Below are 14,086 nucleotides of genomic sequence, written 5' to 3' on the forward strand. Positions count from 1 at the left end.
AAGTAATGTGGGAATACGGTCAGTGACCTTTATTTGCCAGCTCTGGTCTCCCTCTCTCTTCGCCCTATGGGGGTGGCATCTACAGATGTTTCCTGATTCGCTGAGTATGAAAAGTCATCCCTTGGTGTGACGGTTAACTTTGTGCATCAACTTGGCTAGGTCACAGTGCCCACATTTGATCAAACATTATTCTAGATGTTTCTACAGTGCAGGAAATAGTGCATACTGCTTTTTTTTTTTTTTTTTTTTTTTGGTGAGGGGAGAGATTAACATTTAAATAGGTGGTAGGTGGACATTGAGTAAACCAGATAGCCCTCATTGATGGTAGGCCTCATCTGATCATTGAAGGCCTAAATAGAACAAAGATTGACTCCCCCTGAATTCTGTTAGCAAATTGGCTTCAGATTTGGACTGTAACACTGGATCTTCACTGGGTTTCCAGCCCCAGCTCACACTGTAGAGTCTAGACTCAAATAATTATGTGAACCAATTCCTTAAAATAAATTCTCTCCTCCTCCTCCCTGTATGAGTCTATTGATTTTGCTTCTCTGGATTTCCCTGACTAATTCACTTGGCTTTCTGAGCCAACTTATATACCCTCTTCTTGCTTAACAAAAGCCAATCTTTCCCAATTATAAATGTCTTGTCTACTTTAGTCACATGAGAAACATCGTTCAAATTTAAACAATTGCATGTTCAAATTAGTAGGATAGACACATCTATTTATATCATGGTTTTAATTTCATATGACAGTTGCTCACATGGACTATATGGTTTAACATTCCTGTCACATGAATTTCCACTACATTTTTTATACAACTGCCTAACTTTCCTTTTCCTATGAGTTTCAACCTGATATATAGAAAAAATAATTCCTATGCCTAGTTCCATAGAAGTTGTTCACAGCTAATGGATTCAGAATAAGGTCTTCAGACTCTGAAAGTTATTTAAACTGCAAGGTGAGAATAATCAAAGATTTGATTGACACCAGAATTAAAAGGAGGCTTAAAAGTATATAGCATCTCCACAAAATAACATAACTTACCCACTGATACACTCCCCAGGGTAGGGGAGTCACTACTTGCTAAGGACATTGGTCTTATTTGCAAAGCATTTCCCAATATAAGCTTTCAAGATAACTTTTGCCTAGTGGAAATCTAACACTCTTTCATGTGGCATCCTTTCAGACACTTGGTAATAGTTATCTCTTGGCTCTGAGTCTTTGCTTCTCCAGATTACACCCCCTACCCCACCCTCCAGTATTTAGAGTTGCTGCTTTTGAAAACCTTGAACTCTAATTTTTTTTTTTTGACAGGTAGAGTGGACAGTGAGAGAGAGAGAGACAGAGAGAAAGGTCTTCCTTTTGCCGTTGGTTCACCCTCCAATGGCCGCCGCGGTAGCGTGCTGCGGCCGGCGCACCGCGCTGTTCCGATGGCAGGAGCCAGGTGCTTCTCCTGGTCTCCCATGGGGTGCAGGGCACTCCCTGGCCACAGCAGAGAGCTGGCCTGGAAGAGGGGCAACCGGGACAGGATCAGTGCCCCGACCGGGACTAGAACCCGGTGTGCCGGCGCCGCAAGGCGGAGGATTAGCCTGTTGAGCCACGGCGCCGGCCGAACTCTTATTTTTTTATTCTGTCAACAACGCAGTCTTTCTAAGCATGGTGTGACTATGGCAGGGTGGAGCAGAGGCATCATTTCCCTTCCCTTAAATGTGATGCTTTTGTTCACTGTTTGGTCACCATTGTACATTAAAGCCTCCTACGTCTTTCCTATAAATCATGACTGAGACATGTCTAAGACTGGGTGGATGTCAACCTGCACAAATGTGATAGATCAATGAAATTTTTAGGGAAACTTTTGTTCCACAACAAAATAAATAGATTGGCTCCTGGTTTCAGCCTGACTGCACCTTGGCCATTGTGGTCACCTGGGGGTTGGACCAGCAGATGGAAGATTGCTCTCTCTCTCCATCTCTCCCTCTCCCTTGGCAACTCTGACTTTCAATTAAATAAATAAATCTTTAAAAAAAAATACCCCCTGAAAAGCTGATACCGCCTCTCTCTTCAGAGCACATTTAAATAGCTCTGTGAGGGTATAGTTTCCTAGAACTGCTATGATAACTTAGTGCAGATTTGGTTACAGAAATAATTTTTACAGAAGGCCAGAAGTCCAAAACCAAAGTGTGGCAGAGTGGATTCCTAATGGAAACACTGAGGGAAAGCCTGTTGTGTGCCTCCTAGTGACTGGAAATCCTTGGTGCGGCTTGCAGCAGCCTCACTCCAAACTCTGTTCTTGTTTGTGCATGACTTGCTGTGTCTCTGTATCATAAAGCTCCCTCTCACCTGCAGATCCTTAACCTAATCATACCTGCAAAGATCCTTATTCTAAACAAGGTTGCATTCTGATGTTCCAGGTGGCAATGTCTTTAAGAGGGCTAAATGTTCAACCTACTGAGCTAGGCTTTCATAGTTATCGAGTGCAATTCCTCTTCCAGCCACAGAGGCTGATTTATGAAGGCCAGTCTGTTTCTGCTTCTCTCTGCAGGCAGAAACTCTTTTGCATGCTGGAATTGGAACTAAAATTATGATGGACCTCTAAGTCCATCCCAAGATGCTGTACTGTGCACCGCACTATTGGCAATAAGAAAGGATGGGATCAGGTTTTAAAAGAACCCAAGCCAGACTTGAGAAATTTGGTCTGGTAATCTCCAGAGCTGGGTTATTCTGAACCTAATGCCAGGGCATCCCAGCAGACAGAAGGAGCCTGGGAATTTTTGACAAGCAAGAGTTTTGATATGCTATTGACACCAAATTTTGTTATCTTGACTGATGATGTGTCTGTGAAAGAAATCATTGTTTCAGTGTCTCCGCTCATAGGCCTACAAGATAGACTGGGCATCTCTGAGACAACTTCGCTCCAAGCGGCTGCAGACTACAGCTTTGTTCAGTACCTTATGTTTAATGCCAGTAGGAAGGAAAGAAAAGTCATTTTGCTTAAGTGTCAGCTCTGTGCCAGAGAGTTAGGAATGCTGGGATACTTCCCAGAATACAGCATCTTTGTTCATTTTGAAGCATGGGAAACAAACTACCTGAATATAGAGAAGTCACCCAGCAATTGTGTAGGGAACTCACTTCTCAGGTTTACACTTGCATTTCTAGGTAAGGGAGTTCTGTTGCTGTAAGATAGGAGAAGAGTTAAGCTTCCCCTTTTCAGCTATAAAATGAAGGTGAGTAATTTCTCAGGTCTCTCCCAGATGTGAAAAATGACAAGCTCATGTGTTCTTGAAGCCATATTGCTAAGTTCTGTAAAATTAAAAGGGATGTTTTGAATCTCCCATTTATTTCCAGTTTTGCTGACATAGCATTGCTTGGACAGCCATCATTTCTCATCAGTATTGCTGAGACGACTCTAGGAGCTGACCTAGCTTTAGAATCATGGAAGAAGATGCGGAGGAACATGATCTAATAGCCCTGGAAATTTGAATTGAGTAGGTCTGAGGTGAACTCCCAACTATTTTTATCTTTTCTTAAAATAAAACTTTATTGGAAAAGTCATATGTTTTATTGTAAATGATCCAAACTATACAAAAATGTCGATAGCAAAATGAGTAAGGACTTTTTTCTATCCAGAGGTAAAGTTTATGCACAAGCTTATAGTTCTATTTCTATACAATCTGGCAATATATACACTTTAATCCATACATTCTGTTTTTCAAACAAATAGGATCATATTTGCAATACTTTGAAACTCTTGTAATCTAAATGTAAGTCTGAAAGTTATTTAATAACTTGCTGTTTTTTCTCTACTTCTGTATTCTCAGGTCTTTCCATGTCCCCATATATTTCTATGTTTTCGAATTTTAATGGCTTCTTAGTATTCTCTAACATAGTTATGTTTTTAATTTTTTTCTTGTGAAAAGTAGTACCAAATCAACAGCATTGAACACTTAACCCTGTAAACACGTATTAGTGATTGTTTGAGGGACAGATTTTTAAGTGTATTTACTTTAAGCTACTGTGATGTCAAGTCACCTCCAACTAAGACTTTATCGCACAGTGAGCTCTCATTACTAATGTGCCAGTGTCATTTTCTATAACTTTAGCTACATTGAAAATAATTTTGTCAAACTAATAGCATATACACACACAACACACACACACACACCACATACATACACACGAGAGGACTTCAAAAAGTTTGAGGAAAATGGGATTAATAGATGTCTTATTTTGGAGCAAAAATATTTGCAATCCTTGCATAGTTTCTTTTTATAATATGCATTTCCATGAACTTTTTGATGACAACATGTTTATGTGTGTGTGTGGCATTTCTTTGTTTACTAGTAAGAATGGCTATTTCCAAGATGATATAGATATCCTGCAAATATTTGCTGCAAGTCTGTGACTTTTTGTTTAATTTTATTTGGCTTCACTTCATTACTTGAGAAGTTTGTCATTTCTATGAATTATTTACAATCGTGTTAACTTACTATTTTTTTTAGAATCTCAGTCCCTTATGTGATATTTTATTTTTGCACATGTTTGAAAGAGGCTCTTTAAATTTATTTACTTTTTTTCTGAAATGCATAGCCAAATACCAATATGATTTGTCTTATAGTCTTTAAATCTAAAATAACATATATGGATCTGCTTTTGAATTATGTGCTCTATCCTATTGAACTATCGTGTTTTGCCATAGTATATAGTTTCTCAAACTAACAATGTTTAACTTGCTCCCTTGTGTTGAATAACATCCCCATCAAAATTTCCCAGAACCTCAGAATGTGAATTTGTTTGAAAATAAAATCTTCACAGATGCTGTTTGGATCAGATCATACTGGAGTACAGTGGGCCTTTGATCAATATGGCTGGTGTCCCTATAAGAGAGAAAGAAAAGACAGAAATAGACACACACAGAGGGGGCGCTCTGTGAGGAGCCACAGGAAGAGCGCTGTGTGATTATAGAGGGAGATATAAAGTGACCCATCTTTAAGCGGAGGAATGCCCAGGATTGCCAGAAGTTAGAAAGAGGCAAGAGAGAATTCTTGCCTAGCATCTACAGAGAGAGCAAAGCCCTTCCCACACTCAGACTTTAGATTGCTATGTTTCGAGAACTGTGAAAGAATAAATTTCTATTAAGCCATTTAGCTTGTGGTACTTTCTTATAACAGCTGTAGGAAACTTACATCTAAACAATATCTTTATAAGAGATTTATTAATTTATTTGAAAGTCAGAATTACAGAGAGAGAGAGACAGAGAGACAGATTCCATTCACCGGTTTACTCCCCGGATGGCCATGGCAGTCAGGGCTGGGCCAAGTTGAAGCCAGGAGCCAGGAGCTTCATCCAAGTCTCCCATGTGGGTGCAAGGAGCCCAAGCCCTTAGACCATCTTCTGCTGTTTTTCCCAGGCCATTAGCAGGGGAGGTCGACCTGAGGTGGAGCAGCTAGGACTCAAGCTGATACCCACATGGGATGCCTGCATCACAGGCACCGTCTTTACCTGCTATGCCACAACACCCTCTCTAAACAGTGTTTTGCTATCAGGTAGGGCATGTCAATTTTTGCTGTCTTTTAAAAAATGTGTCTTAGCTATGAGTGTTTTTCAAATGCCATAGTAAATTCTATTGAAATTTTGATTTTTATGACTTGATTGTATTGATCCATTCAGAAATAACTCTCATCTTGTCAATATTGCCTCTTTCTCTTCAATAATATTATATTGCCAATTATTAAGGCATTTTCATGTCTTCAATGAGTCTTACAATTTTCTTTATAAAGAAAATTACTTAGTTTTTATTAACTCATATTTTTGTTTTTCTTTCTTGACAGCAATTATGAATGGGATCTTTCAGTCCTCCATAATTTCTTCTGATTCTTGTTGGCATTTGGAAAAGCCATTTTTATTCTATGTTGATTGTGTATTTGTCTTATGTAATTGGATTCTTTTATTATTTTATTAACTTTTACAATACATTATACATATGTATCTATTTATTTTATTGCTCTGGGGAGAGAGAGAGAGCAAGAGAGAGAGAGAGACATTGATCTCATCCTCTTGCAATCTCCCCAAATATCCACAATAGTCTGATCCCAGCATTTCTACTCCCGAGTTACACTGATATTGATCACAAGGATCTTGCCGAGTTGTTGGTGAGAAGGGAGACCTGAGGCTTCAACGTCACCAGTAGTGTTGGGAACATGAATGCTCTGTCTGCCCATCCTGGGTCAGGCATCTTCCGTTATCACTGTGTGTCTCTTCACTTCAGAGGGTTAGATGGCTACAGATATGGGGCACTGCACTTGTAGAGAAATTTTCTAACATGATCCGGCCTGGACAGATTATTATCTATGCCTTATGCATAACAATAAACCTGGGAATCTCTGCTTTCTTTTTCTTTTATTTAAGATTTTTTTTTACAAATAATGCCAGTCAAGAAATTGGAATTGACAACACTAACCACTCTGAATAAAGCTTAAAAGGTGTTGAAAGAAATTTCTCACAAATCTTCATCTCAATAATATGAATTGTTTTAAAACAAAAATGTAATGATTACCTTATATATCCTTGTTGCGTTTCCTGGTGCTGTACAATATTTTTTTCCTTTTCAATGGATGGTTCCATTCACAGGCTATGTTTGGTGTCAGCAAATTTACATATGCAAATAGTACACAAGCCACTAACTCTACCAAGATATCTTATTGTTTTATCAGTCCCACATTTTTAGATGAATGGCATATTCAGAATTTCTATCTGGATTAAAATCTTATGGAAGATGATGTGTCTTTGTAAGGTAGAAAAGTATTCATTGAGCTTATGAACATTTCAGTATATAAAGGAGATCTTATTTTTCCTCTTCTCCCTTGCTAAGAGAACACTGATTTTACTCAAGTAAAAGACAAAAGAATTCTCAGTTTTAGATGATTGATCAATAGTGATCTTATCTGATGACTGTAACCCCATGCTCCTTGCCTGTAATTGGTTTTGGCTTAGTCATGTGACCCAATTTTTGCCAAAGAAATGTAAAGGGAGGGCCTGATATATAGTTTATAAGATTTTTTTGGGGCTGGAGCCCTGGCGCAGTATGTTAATCCTCCATTTGCGGCACTGGCATCTAGGTTCTAGTCCTGGCTGCTCCATCCAGCTCTTTGCTGTGGCCTGGGAAAGCAGTAGAAGATGGCCCAAGTTGTAGGGCTACTGCACCCATGTGGGAGACCTGGAGGAAGCTCCTGGCTCCTGGCTTCTGATTGGAGCAGCTTCGGCCATTATGGCCATTTGGGGAGTGAACCAACGGACAGAAGACCTTTCTCTGTCTCTCCCTCTCACTGTCTGTAATTCTACCTCTCAAATAAATAAATAAAATATTCTTTTTGTCTTATGTGGATAAAAGACAGCCACCAGAGCAAAGGTCTCTCTCCCTTGCTTTCTTGAACTTTGTCATGTAAAGATGTGATGTTCAAGGATGTGCTGGCTATCTGGTGACACTGTGACAGAAGTCAGCACAGTCACAGTGAAACAAGCAGAGCCTCCTTAAGATTAAGATACAAACTGAAACAACTTTGGGGTTGCCTTCCACCAGACTTTTCTTTCTTTTTTTTTAAGATTTATTTTGTTGGCCGGCGCCGTGGCTCAACAGGCTAATCCTCCGCCTTGCGGCGCCGGCACACCGGGTTCTAGTCCCGGTCGGGGCACCGATCCTGTCCCGGTTGCCCCTCTTCCAGGCCAGCTCTCTGCTGTGGCCAGGGAGTGCAGTGGAGGATGGCCCAAGTGCTTGGGTCCTGCACCCCATGGGAGACCAGGATAAGCACCTGGCTCCTGCCATCGGAACAGCGCGGTGCGCCGGCCGCAGCGCGCTACCGCGGCAGCCATTAGAGGGTGAACCAACGGCAAAGGAAGACCTTTCTCTCTGTCTCTCTCTCTCTCTCTCACTGTCCACTCTGCCTGTCAAAAAAAAAAAAAAAAAAAAGATTTATTTTGTTTATTCGAAAGACAGTTACTGAGAGAAGTAGAGATAGAACGGTCTTCCACCTGCTGGTTCACTCCCCAGATGGCTGCAACAGCTGGAGCTGCGCCAATCCAAAGCCAGGATCCAGGAGCTTCCTTCGGGTCTCCCAAGTGGGTGCAGGGGCCCAAGGACTTGGGCCATCTTCTACTGCTTTCCCAGGCCATAGTAGAGAGCTGGATTGGAAGAGGAGCAGCCGGGACTCGAACTGGCACCCATATGGGATACCGATGCTTCAGGCCAGGGTTTTAACCCACTGTGCCACAGCGCCAGCCCCAGACTTTTCTTATATGACTTACTAAATATGCTTATGGTTTAAGACATATTTACCCAGTTTTTCTGATCCAAGTCAAAAATATTTTAACTGTAAATTGTATGGTGCTTAACGGCCACTTAGTAATGAGAGATGTAATTCATCTCTTTAAATTGGTTTTATCATCTACAAATTAGAGTTAATACCTACTAATTAGGCTTTGCATGATGATAACTAAGTAAGATTTATCTATTAAAAATGAGAAAAAGTGGGTAGGCAGTTGGCTTAGTCATAAAGTGCCTCTTGGGCTGCTGGAATCCCATATAAGAGTCCTGGCTCCACTCCTGATTCTGACTTCCTGATAATACACATGGGAAACAAGAGGATATGCCTCAAGTACTGCCACCCATGTGGGAGACCTAGATTGAGTCCTGTGCAATATTTTTCTTAGTGCCTTATTATATGGGAAGTTGTAAATAAATGCTAGTTAACATTGTTTTAAATTAATGATGACTTCTATTTTCTTTCAGTTTGATTACTGTCTAAATAAGACCTATGATTTGGCAAGTTGAGACTATGCATTCTGGAGGTATGCACAGTTTTTTTTTTTTTATGTCCAATATCTAGCACATGGCAAATGCTTTACAAAATATAAAAAGTCACATAGCAGGTTTGTAAATATATTGTATTAAATGAATAAATAAAAGAATAAATGGTGAGTCAGTGAACTACTAAGTGTCAACAATTTCTAGTAACTATTGGCTATTCTAAATTTCTAGAAGAAACAGTAGCATGATATCCAAATAAATTCTGTGGAAAGTTCAATAGATGTAATTCTCCTGAGGAACTATATCTATTAGGGTATTAAGATGTCATGATAAGTGTCAAAATATGGACCTTTCATAGAACATTGTGATGCACCACTTAGAGCTAATAAAAGTAGTCCATTGCATCATGAGAAATTATCCTGGATACCATCATGGAAAATCTCTTTGAATAGTAACAAACTTCGTCTATCAACCTATGTGGGATTTTTTTCTGAGAATCTAGTAGGCTTATTGGCATCAAATTTCAATTTATGTCCCACACATTTAGCATTTTCCCATAAACAGAACTCATTAAAACACATGGAATACACCAGAGAGATTTCTGCAGAACAAGGTGTTCTTTACTAAAGCCTGTGACCTCTGTAATTCTCTTCCCTGTCTGAACTAACGGGCTCATTTTAGGCACCAAGCAGAATTGCATCATCTCTTGGTACCAATCTTATCACAACAGTTTGTATTTTTTTAAAAAAATACATAACATTGAAAGATAGTATTATTTTATTTTGCTCACAGGAAACACACATTGTGTTTTTCACTGAGAAATTGGCTCACATACCCATTGACGTCACATCTGAATTCAAAATCCATTCTTGTTTTGGAATTTTTCAAAAGCCTAATGGCAAGTTCTGCAGAAATCATAATTTAAAAAGCAAGAGCTCAAAACTTCTTGGATGCTGATTCAACAAAATCCAAGTTACTTCAGGTCAATGTAAAGGAAATGACTTAAACCAATTATTAAATTTGTGTAAAGCCCTCTGGAAAGAAGTAAATGATTTATGCGTAAATATTTTATGAACCCAACGGCTGACTCTTAGAGATACAATTTTGAAAAGCCAGAGCCATCGAAGAATTAATGGTGTAGTTTCTTTGGTGGCTCTTCTAGAAAGCTATTGAAAGATTATGGGCACACATCAGTGGCTGGTTGAGGGAGAAAAGCCACTAATGGGACAATGCCATCTGTTTCCTTCACCCTGCAGATGAGCTGAGGAATGGTTTCTGTTGAGTCCCAAGGGATTATAGGCATCAAATGCCAGCCAGTGGAAGACTCAGCCTGTGGTCTGATGAGGACAAATATTCATTCACAAACTCATTTAATCAATAATGACAGATGGGACAGTGGGGCTGATTTAGGTAGAATTTAACCGCATTGAAGAAATTTAATTTTCAGCTGTAGTAAAACTACTAAAATGAGGGCTCAAACTCCTGTTTGAGAGAATATCCAACCAAATAGTTTCTCAACTAGGGTATTCAAAAGGTTTTAGAAGGACCATTATCACTCTGTGTATCAGAGTATTATTATCTGAGAATTATTGTGAGGCTTAAATGAAATTATGCATTTGAATTGCTTACTCTATCATAAGGGCTCAGTAAATATTTGTGTGCATCATTGTTATGGGACAATGCCATCTGTTTCCTTCACCCTGCAGATGAGCTGAGGAATGGTTTCTGTTGAGTCCCAAGGGATTATAGGCATCAAATGCCAGCCAGTGGAAGACTCAGCCTGTGGTCTGATGAGGACAAATATTCATTCACAAACTCATTTAATCAATAATGACAGATGGGACAGTGGGGCTGATTTAGGTAGAATTTAACCGCATTGAAGAAATTTAATTTTCAGCTGTAGTAAAACTACTAAAATGAGGGCTCAAACTCCTGTTTGAGAGAATATCCAACCAAATAGTTTCTCAACTAGGGTATTCAAAAGGTTTTAGAAGGACCATTATCACTCTGTGTATCAGAGTATTATTATCTGAGAATTATTGTGAGGCTTAAATGAAATTATGCATTTGAATTGCTTACTCTATCATAAGGGCTCAGTAAATATTTGTGTGCATCATTGTTATGTGTGCTGTTCAAAATAGCTATTTCCCACAGGCAAGTATTTCAATTGTTTCTAGATGCTACTCTCAACCAGGCAACTATGAAATGATCATGTCTGTCATTCAATCCCGACATCTATGCTTCATCCAACTTTCATAACAAGATAGAACGGATGCAAAAATTGCTGGCATTCTGAGACAGAATTACCTTTCCCTCCACAAGTATCAAGCTTCCTTAGGAAGCACTAGGAAATGTTCAGCAAAGTTGAAAATGATAATACCCATTGTTAGAGCTCATTTTCAAATAGTGTGTCTGAGACTGTGCAGAGGGAGCCCAGCTGCCTTGTCTGCCTCACAACCTCTTCTCCATCCCCTTTTGCCCCTACTCCCTCTTGTCAATTTTCTATCCCATCATTTCAATACTTCAAATAAGGATTAGATATGGTTGTCTACTTGGGAAAAACTGGCATATGTTAAAGGAAATTACTAAGCTTTGTATTAACTTGCATATTTTGAAAGGGTGCATTTCAGAATATAGAAACACAGAAAGAAAAGAACTACATGGAGGAGCAAAGGAACCAGGAACCAGTCTTCAGGAACAGGACATATTAGTATACATCAAAGAAAAAGGTATCACCTGGTCTGTAGGTCAGTGAGAGCACATTTTCTGCAAGTGTGTAAAGGTGGTACTTTCAGGGATTTATTTATATTTGTCAAAGGGACGAATATAATAATATATAATATAATTATATTATCATTTATTATTATAATTAATTATATTTAATTATGATATTATAATAAGTAATACCATAATTGAACAATTCTTTCAATATTTTATATTTAATATAAAACTATTACCTAATTCTACCCCAGTATCTACCCTAGTATCTCCATCTACCTACTTGAACTTGTTCCCTTGGACTGTTTCATTTGTATTTCAAGCTCAGCATGTATAACATTGAATGTTTTCCTGACTATATCTACCCATTTCAACCCTCAGCGGTGGTACATGCTCTTAGGTAGATTCACGCTGAAGGGTCATTTCTGAGCTCTCCTTCCTTAACCCACCATATTCAGGTGGCTATCTAAATTCTGTTAGCTCCACCTTGCACATATTATTTGAATTGTTTCTCTCATTTCTTGACAAATCTTTCTAGTTGCTAGAAATGATACAGTAAAAAACACATCTAACTTTATCTTATCCAAGGCTTCCCAAAAATATTTTTAAAAATTTATTTATTTTTGAGGCTGGTGCTGTGGTATAGCCAGTGAAGCTGCTGCCTCCAGTGCCAGCATCCAATATGGGTGCCAATTTGAGTCCTGGCTTCTCCACTTCTGATTCAGCTCTCTGCTACGGCCTGGGATAGCAGTAGAAGATGGCCCAAGTGCTTGGGCCCCTGCACCTGCATAGGAGACCTGGAAGAAGCTACTGGCTCTTGGCTTCGGATTGGCACAGCTCCAGCTGTTGCAGCCAACTGGGGAGTGAACCAACAGATGGAAGACCTCTCTCTCTCTCTCTCTCTCTGCCTCTCTTTTTCTCTCTTTGCCTCTCCTTCTCTCTCTGTGTAACTCTAATTTTCAAATAAATAAATAAATCTTTTTTTAAAAATTCTTTATTTTATAGAACTGGTGTTGTGGTTTAGCAGGTTAAGCCAACACCTGCAATGCTGGCATCCCATATGGGTGCAGGTTTGAGTCTCAGCTGCTCCACTTCTGATCCAACTCCCTGCTAATAAACCTGGAGAATCAGTGAAAGATAGCCCAAGTACTTGGGCCACTGCACCGACATGGGGGACCCAGCTGAAGCTCTTGGCTTTGGCTTGGCCTGACCCTGGCCATTGCAGCCATTTGGGAAGTGAACCAGGGAATGGAAGATCTCTTTCTTTTTTTCACTCTCTCCTCTCCCTGTAACTCTTCCCTTCTCTCTCTCTTTGTAACTCTGCCTTTCAAATAGATAAAATAAATCTTTTTTAAAAGTTTATTTATTTTATTTATGTGAGGAGAGAGAGAGAGAGAGAGAGAGAGAGAGAGAGAGAGAGAGAAAGACAAGACTGTAGTTCACAGTTGCTGTAACCCAAATGCCTGCAGCCACCAAGGCTGAAACTGGGAGCTGGGAACACAACACAGATCTCCCACATGAGTGGCAGAAACCAAGCACTTGAGCCATCATTACCGCCTTCCAATGTGGCAAGAAGCTAGGGGTCAGGAGCCAGAGGCAAGAACCTAAGTCAGGTATTCTGATAGAGTGTGTGGTGTCTTAATTGCTAGGTTAAATAACTGCTCCCTCAGGGCCGGCGCTGTGGTGCAGCGGGTTAAAGCCCTGGCCTGAAGCACCGGCATCCCATATGGGCACCGGTTTGAGTCCCAGCTGCTCCTCTTCCCATCCAGCTCTCTGCTGTGGCTTGGGATAGGAGTAGAAGATGGCCCAAGTCCTTGGGCTCCTGCACCCACATGGGAGGCCTGGAAGAAGCTCCTGGCTCCTGGCTTCGGATCAGCACAGCTCCGGATGTTGTGGCCATCTGGGGAGTGAACCAGCGGATGGAAGACCTTTGTCTCTACCTCTCTCTGTAACTCTTTCAAATAAATAAAATAAATCTTTTAAAAAAATAACTGCTCCCTCAAAAATTCCTCCCAATAAAAATTCCTGTAATAGTACTACCTATCAAAACAAATGACATACAATTTGTAAATCCTACATATAAAATAATAAGTGAGAACTTTATTAGAAATTTTTATTTTAGGCCGGTGCCACAGCTCACTTGGCTAATCCTCTGCCTGCAGCACCGGCACCCCGGGTTCTAGACCCAGTTGAGGTGGCGGATTCTGTCCTGGTTGCTCCTCTTCCAGTCCAGCTCTCTTCTGTGGCCTGGGAAGGCAGTGGAGGATGGCCCAAGTGCTTGGGCCCTGCATCCGCATGGGAGACCAGGAGGAAGCACCTGGCTTCTGGCTTCGGATTGGTGCAGCGCCAGCCGTAGCAGCCATTTGGGCGGAGAACCAATGGAAAAGGAAGACCTTTCTCTCTGTCTCTCTCTTTCTCACTGTCTAACTCTGCTTGTCAAAAAAAAAAATTTTTTTTTTTTTATTTTATAGAAAAGAAAGAAAATAACGTGATCCATTCAAGAAGTTTACCAGGCAAACATTTTCAGGGTTCAGATCTGTCCTGAGGGTGCAAATGAAAAATAATTT

The sequence above is a fragment of the Lepus europaeus genome, chromosome 4 (genome assembly GCF_033115175.1).
Source record: "Lepus europaeus isolate LE1 chromosome 4, mLepTim1.pri, whole genome shotgun sequence".
NCBI classification, from domain to species: domain Eukaryota; kingdom Metazoa; phylum Chordata; class Mammalia; order Lagomorpha; family Leporidae; genus Lepus; species Lepus europaeus.